We start from the raw sequence: 7,726 nt of genomic DNA on the forward strand, positions 1-7,726 counted from the left end.
CCCCGCGGGCTCAGTTCCGGGAGCCGGAGTTCGGCTGCTTAGTGCTTGTTGTATGCTCTGATAGGGGCAGGGTTCATGAAGCAGCCTCCGCGGGGCGGTTCCGGGAGCCAGAACTCGGGCGCCCCGCGCTCGGCGTTCGCTCCGATAGGCTCAGGTTCTTAGAAGCACCCAGGCGCAGAACCCTAGCAATCTGTTTGCAAGCCACAGGCGAATTGTAGCCTGGAATTACCTGATCTATGGCTGAATGAGTTGCGGTCAGTCGAAAACAGGGGACGTGACGTCAGTTTACCAAGATGGTGGCTGCTGGCCTCCTCTGTGGACTGACCGGTGTGTAGAACCGAGAAGGACCGCTTCCTTCCCCCGTCTGGAACCCAGAATTCAGCCCTGAGTACGGTGCTTGCGCGGCTGGCAGAAACTGCAGCGCTGTAACCCTGCGTCTCTATCCCAGCGCACACTGCAGACTTTCGCCGCGGGGCGATTTGCTGAATAAGCAGTTACCCTCCGTGCGACAAACCTCTCGCGTTTGAGTCCCCGTAGCCGATCCTCGTGCGATGGAAATCCTTCCTCCAGGTTCCGGAGCACCCCACTATTGCTGGAAATTCCTAACAAGATAGCCTTTAGCCGTCCTGACTTGTCATACTCCCACACAGTGAAGCAGCACACGGGGGTAATGCACTCCCCTCGCCGCCATCTTCCCCCTTCTCAGATTGATTTTTAAACCCTCCTTGGATGGAAAGACCAGTGGTGGATCATCAAGAAGCTTGACATATAACTTTGAAGTGAGTGGTGTCCCTGCACCTCAAACCAGTGTCTTATCTAGGCCTCAAAGATGCTCAAGATAAATTGCCAAAAATTGGAACATGAGGAAATTATAAGTGCAATTAGCTAACATCTTTGGTCTGAACAGATGTCCCCCTGGTTAAGATGCCCTTCCAACATGGTGACTTCGCTGACCTAGATTTTTCAGCATAATAGTCCCATTTGCTTCCTACCTGTGTGAATGCTAATTTTTATTCATGTTCCTAAAAATAATAAATCTCCTACTTTTTAGACATAACCAGTCCTCTTCCAGTAAAAAGCTTCTATCCATTCTTCTTAGAAAGAATTTAGAGAGTCACATGAGTAAGCTAAGCTTTCAAACACCACTTCAAAGGGGGCCCAAATTCTCACCAAGTAATCCATTGCTGGATTTGGATCTAAAAAACCTGAATGACAACAAGGAGACCTCCCTGAGACATTAAAAGAGGAAATATTCAGGGAACAGCCCTGGAAGATGCAAGCCAACAAAGTCAATAGATCAGAATTTTAGCCTAAGGAGCTACTGTTATATATACAGGAGAGAAAATGTTAGGGTCATGAGCCATACAGAAAGAACACCAGAAACAGAATTGGAAGAAAGTAAGGAGAGTCTTAGACAATTGCTTTTACTAAAACAAAATATCAATAAGCTGAACTAGATTAAAGATATAAGCTATTTTTATTAATGCACTCGGCTGACTTTCTAGATGAAATGAGAAGGATGATTTGAGGTCCATCAAAAAATGGCTTCTCAATTTATAAATCACTTACCTCCTCAGCCAGTCACAATTCCTATTACTTCTAGTCTAAATATGCCTGTCCTGCCCACAACTCTGCAAGAAGCAGTCTAAGTACACATGCTATTCACTTTATTACTATGATTGATTGGATCAATAGAGGATGCTTGACCCAAGAGGAGACAATCCATGGTCTAGGCAACACCCAATCAAAATAATTCCTTGAGAATTTAAATTAAGTGATATTCCAGCTATACTCAGTGGGTAGAATGTAATTGAGCTAAAGGCACAAATGTCTGCACCATTTTGCTACAGACAAATGTGTAAATGGAGGATCCAATCTGCAGGGAAAAAAAAAACAGGAGTGGCATAAAGAAAGAGATAGATACTTGAGACACAGTCTAGGAAAGAGTGAGAGTGACGAGGGGGAGTAGTTGCCTTAGGCAACTGATGGTGCAGGATTTGTGTGAAATACAATGGGTACTTTGTTTCCATGAGGTTTCTGTACTGTTTTGTCAACTACCCTTTTGTCTAATTTTGACTGGAACAGCAGATTAGTTATTCCCCTAAATTATGCTTACTGTTTTCAGAAGTGCCCCAGGTGGGCAGAGCTGTCTTCTAGAGAAAAAAATACAACTCTGGGGAAAGAGGGAATGTTAAGAAAAAATGATCAAAATTGCATTCAGATAAACATGCAAGTGCATGTCTGTACACATCTGCATACGAAACAGTACAAAATATTATAGGTTCGCTGACATTAAAAGGGACAAACTTAAATGTTGCCTGTGGGAAGGCTGCAGTCAGCTTTACCCTCAGATAACAATCACTCATAATGATCCCAAATGCCACTGATACACATATCCCTTTGCATTTTGTTCCTTATCCATCAAAATAATGAGGAATATACTGAATTTTACCTAAGGTAAGAGTGTTGATATTCCTGTATTTCTACAAGATGAATTCTAGATAAGAAAAGTTTAGAAAAGTTTTAAAAAAAAACAATTTCATCATTTTCACAAAATACAAAGAAAAGTAGATCTCCCTGAACTTTTAGCAGAAGGCAAGACTCAGAAAGGAGAAATACACTGGAAAAAGAATACGTTTGACGCTTTTTTGCTGCAACGTGCAGAATTACAATTTTTTTAAAAAAGAAAGCATAGCCCGAGACCTCGATTACTAGACAGACATCTCTCCAGGTTTGACATGAAGACCCAAAGAAAATCGCTCTAATAAAATCATATTTAAGTGACATTTTTAAAGCCATACTCAAAATACAACCTTGCCAACAAAATAAACAGTAAGAATTGCCTTTTTTTATTCAGAGGAGGAAAAATCTGTGGAAGAAAAATGAAGGTTGAACAGTCAGCATCAGTCTGCACAGAAGAGAGCAGTCTAGCAAGCTGTCATTGCCAATACAGCACAGACCCTGCTGTCAGGATGGGTTAACACAAGGCAGATCTTCCAGGAGAAACCAGAACACTCTAATGACAATTCAAACCAACGAAAAGCAAACTTGGAAAGAGAAAGTGACAAAGATTTTCAGTGTGTTCTCACTTATCAAAACACTTCTATTGCTTCAACAGAAGAGATGTATTTGTGGTTGATTTTATATGCTTGCCTTTATTCCATGTATGAAAAGGGGATTAAAATTACTGTAATAAAGACTATAATAACAGCATGTTATTATAATTAAGCCTTGTAAACAGATTTTTTTTTTCTGTAGAAGAGGCTGTTTGTATCAACTCTGGTTACCAGAATTCTGAGTGCAGTTAGCAGAAATGGTCCATTCATATGGGTATCTAAATACATCTGTGGGGCATATTTAACTCTGTAACAAAAGACAACAAAAAGATTTCTTGGCAAGGAGAAATCTGAATGCTGAGAATGAAACTGTATATCTAGTGTTTAGTGGCTAAGCCCATGTAGTGTGATAATTAAAATCTTAAGGCAAATCATTCTAGCTGTGTAATGACTCCGCTCCATACCAGCTGTGTGGTCTTAGGCAAAGTAGTTTACCCTCTCCAGGTCTCTTATCTATAAAATGAGCCTAAAGTGCATCAATCACTTATCACAGAGTCAATAAGTCCTGAATAAAACAATGATGATGACATATGTTTCAAATGCCTCCTTATTACGAATCTAAAAATGATCTGTGCAGTGTTTGCCTCTGTTCAAGGCCATTGTCATTATACTTACCACTGCTGTGTTTCTCAAACCTCTTACAATGGTATTTGGTGTGGATAGACAACTTTCTTGTATCAAGTTCCATGTATTTTTTTAAAACTTTATCTTTTTTTTACCTTTTTTTATTTTTTTAATGTGATGCTGAGGATCAAACCCAGGGCCTCACACATGCTAAGCAAGCACTCTACCACTGAGACAGAACCCCAGCCCCTATATAATTTTTTGTACACCATTTTTATTTTTATTTATTTATTTATTTATTTATTTATTTTTGGTGGTGGTGCTTAGGATTGAACCCAGGGCTTTGTGCATGTGAGGTAAGTACTCTACCAACTGAGCTATCTCCCCAGCCCAGGTTTCCATGTTTTACACTATTTTTATTCTTTGAACCTGAAATTACATAAAAATTTCTTTAAACAGGTCTTTAAAATATTTTTCTTCCTCTCTTGTGCCTTGTAAACATTACCTGCTTATCTCACTTCTTAGTACAAGAATGACCCTGGTTTATCTCATTAAGGGTTAAAGTTCTTCAAACTCAACACCACTCTTTGCATTCTTTGTCATGTTAGGCCTTTAGTGGGCAGTCACCTCCCAACTGGGATCCAACTGAAAACAAAATCCCTACAAGTGCCAAAACTATGGTATTTCCTATGTAACACCATTAAACATTACTCTTGACTATTAAATTATAGCACGGTTACCATTGTTCATCCTGTACTAGCCAAGTATTGGGCTCAAGCAGTGGAGAAGAAGTTCTTGTTAAGCTGAATTATAAAAGACTGAATGAAACAGTGATGTTTCAGGAAAGTTTCCCACAATCTACTCCAGCTCCCCAAGACCATGGCAGCTGCTGCATCATGCAGTTCCCCTCATCTGGGAGCACCTAGATGTGAAGAATACTCAGTAGAAGAGCATAATGCCACATGTTTTGGCTGGTCTGTCCCCCAAGTTATGGAAAACGGGGAAACAAAACCAAGAACAGTTCTTCTACCTTCCATCTTACTCTAACATCACTCGAATTTTGTTACGTATTCACTGCCCTGGAATTAGTCTATTCATGAAAAATTAAGCCCACGTCTCTAATCAAATAAGAAAGGAAATGTTTTCATGTAATGTCATCATTTTACATTCCCTTGGTCTCATAGATATGGTCCCCACTGCGCTCATATATGAATTATTCAAGGGAAGGGACCTCACCAGCTGATGGCTGGCAGCTTAAGTAAAATCCAATTATTCCTTAAGATTACCCTAGACAGAAAATAAAACAGAATTTACTGGGAGAGGGAAAAATTTACCTATTTTGTGATGATTTGTGATTCTTGTTTTACAGTCATTTATAATTGAGATATAATTTCATAAAAGGGCCTAGGAAAAAAAACACAACAAATCCTCTGAACCTTATCTTAGCAAAAAAATAGCAAAAGGAGTCCAAGACAGGGAACCATGTCAGAAGAACAGTTCTCATGACATCTTATCTGACCGATCAAGTAAGGCAGACGCAGTCAGAGCACCCATGCCTTGAGTATACTGCGTACAACCTCAGCTCATGCAGATTGATTAACAGCTAAGAAAGAAGACTCTGGCGTTATCCAAGAAAGCAACAGAAGACTAAAATTCAGTGAGCAGCAATAAATAAATATTAAAAATCTATGTTATGCTGTTGCCATATCCTCAAGGACGAGGGGCAAATCTGAGATGTACAAATTCAACCACTCACTCAAACATATTTCCCAGTGCCTCAGTGGTTGGGATTTCCCTGACCAACCTTCAGAGGTGATTGGAACTCAGTTTCCAACATAGACTCAGAGTCCAATATAGACTCGGTATCATTGTCTATAAAAGGAAAGAGTTAAATTGAATGAATTATAAAATAATATAATACATGATATATTAAAATAATATAGGTAAATATATAATATTATTCAATTCATTAATTAACCCCCTAAGACAAAGTAAATCCTAAGACAAAACTGTGAAGAACCAATATTCATTTTTAGCTTCTGCTCATCTCTGTGCTTTGCACTCCCTCCTCCTGGCATACCATCTGCCTATGACTCAGTTCCCTTTATTCCTTCTTTCAATGTAGTTATCTGATAAATAGATGTTTCATGCTTACTAGTAATGGGTTAACATGTTACTCTTTTCATGGGACATTTATATTTTAATAGATGATAGAAAAAGAAGTGTGTTAACCTAAATAATAAAATTTCAAACAGACCAACAAATCAATATTTAAAAAATCAGGGATTAAGACTGGAGCCTTCCCTAGCCTCAGCAACTTAACGAGGGCCTTAGCAATTCAGTAAGAGCCTGCCTCTAAATAAAATATGAAAAAGGGGATGTTGCTCAGTGGTTAAGCAACCCTGGGTTCAATCCCCAGTATAAAGAGAGAGAGAGAGAGAGAGAGAGAGAGAGAGAGGGAGGGAGGAAGAGTGGTGCCTTCCAACTGCATAAATTTGTTATTTGAGCAATGCATGTGCCTTGAGAATTACAACTGCTTAGTTTTCTTGGAATTTACCAAAGGATTACTCTATACTCTCAAGACACTTGATTTATCAGTTGGCTATTACCACAAAATTACTGAATAGCAATCAACCACAAAGTCTCAATGGCATACAACAAACATGTATTTTCATACACTGAGGGTTTCTGCTGATCTAAGATAAACATAGATGGTCTTGAGTTAACTCAGCTTCTGTCTTGTCTATGGGTTGCCTAGCTCATTCATGATTTTTTAGGATAACTCTGTGTCATAAAACTTTCATCATTCCTGAGACCAGTGAACAACCTGAGCATGACCTTCTCTCATAGTGGTGGCAAAGATGAAAGAGCATAAGGGCATTACATCAAATCTCTAAAAGGTTAAGGTCAGAAGTGGCACACAATCATTTTAACCACATTTGTTGGTGAAATAAAGCCATATAAACCAAGTGTAGAGTCAGAGCTAGAGAGTGCTGAAAATTTATATGACAAAGAATGTGGAAAGAGGGAATGTGGATGGAGGGAATGTATATGTATACATATACAACTGATCTATTTATATCAGTTGTATTTACCCTAACAAAATCGTCCTATAAATGAGAATAGACTCTTGCAAGATTCTTACATTGTTCATGTAACTAAGAGTATTTAATGAAGATCAACAATAACAACTTAGATGCACTTTACATTTTTTTGCCTCAAAAAGTGACATTTATTCAAAGAAAAAAAATGACAAGATGTCCATCCCTTGGCTCCCTTCCCTTCCCCTTCTAGCTGCTCCTTAACCCCCAGGATTGAACCCTGGCTGGAGCTAGGTAGCAGGACAGACCCTCTCAGATGAGATCAGCAATATTGAGGCATCTCTTCAATGGAGGTGTAATAGAAGATGTCTCGAAGAATCCTCTTGTCTTTTCCGTCATTATGTTAATAGCCAAACCCTTACGGCCAGAATGCCCACCTCGACCAATTCTGTGGATGTAGTTTTCCCTGTTGGTGGGAAGGTCATAGTTGATGACTAAAGAAACTTGCTGCACATCAATGCCTCTGGTCTATGTCAAGAAAGATGGCAAATTCAGCCTGTGAATTGAGGATAAGATCCATCCAGAGGGACTTAAATATGCCTGTAGGCAGCCAAAGGAAGGCAAAACAAATCAAGTATCCTCTGTCTCCCAAAGACCTTAAGCATTCCAGGTCTTCTTCCAAGCACTTTACTTTTATAACTAAACATAAAGTAGAACTCATTTTATCAACATATATCTAACTCATTTTTACAAAAATAGAATTCCAGATTTTTTAAATTTAATAAATTCCTCAGTGATTAACAAAACAATGTTTTGAGATTTTAGCTGCAATAAACAATATTGCAATCAATGTCCTTATCCATATGTACAGGGCAGAATGACTCTTGGAAGATGTAGTTGAAGAGATTTTAGTTGAAAATTCTCCAAAATCAGAATTCAAAGGAATCAGTCATAGGCCTTTTACACATCATCATTCCCAAGCAGGATAAATACAAACATTACACT

The 7,726-nt window shown here is 39.0% G+C and overlaps 1 non-coding gene across 1 annotated transcript; it reads right to left on the reverse strand.

Moving 5' to 3' along the window:
* Positions 1–7,319: 7,319 nt before the first annotated feature.
* On the reverse strand, positions 7,320–7,437 carry LOC125620155. The gene has a single exon (XR_007351736.1). It is a non-coding gene; the product is annotated as a small nucleolar RNA SNORA67 (small nucleolar RNA).
* Between the last annotated feature and the right edge of the window lie 289 nt (positions 7,438–7,726).

This window comes from Marmota marmota, unplaced genomic scaffold (assembly GCF_001458135.2).
Source record: "Marmota marmota marmota unplaced genomic scaffold, marMar, whole genome shotgun sequence".
Taxonomy (NCBI): domain Eukaryota; kingdom Metazoa; phylum Chordata; class Mammalia; order Rodentia; family Sciuridae; genus Marmota; species Marmota marmota.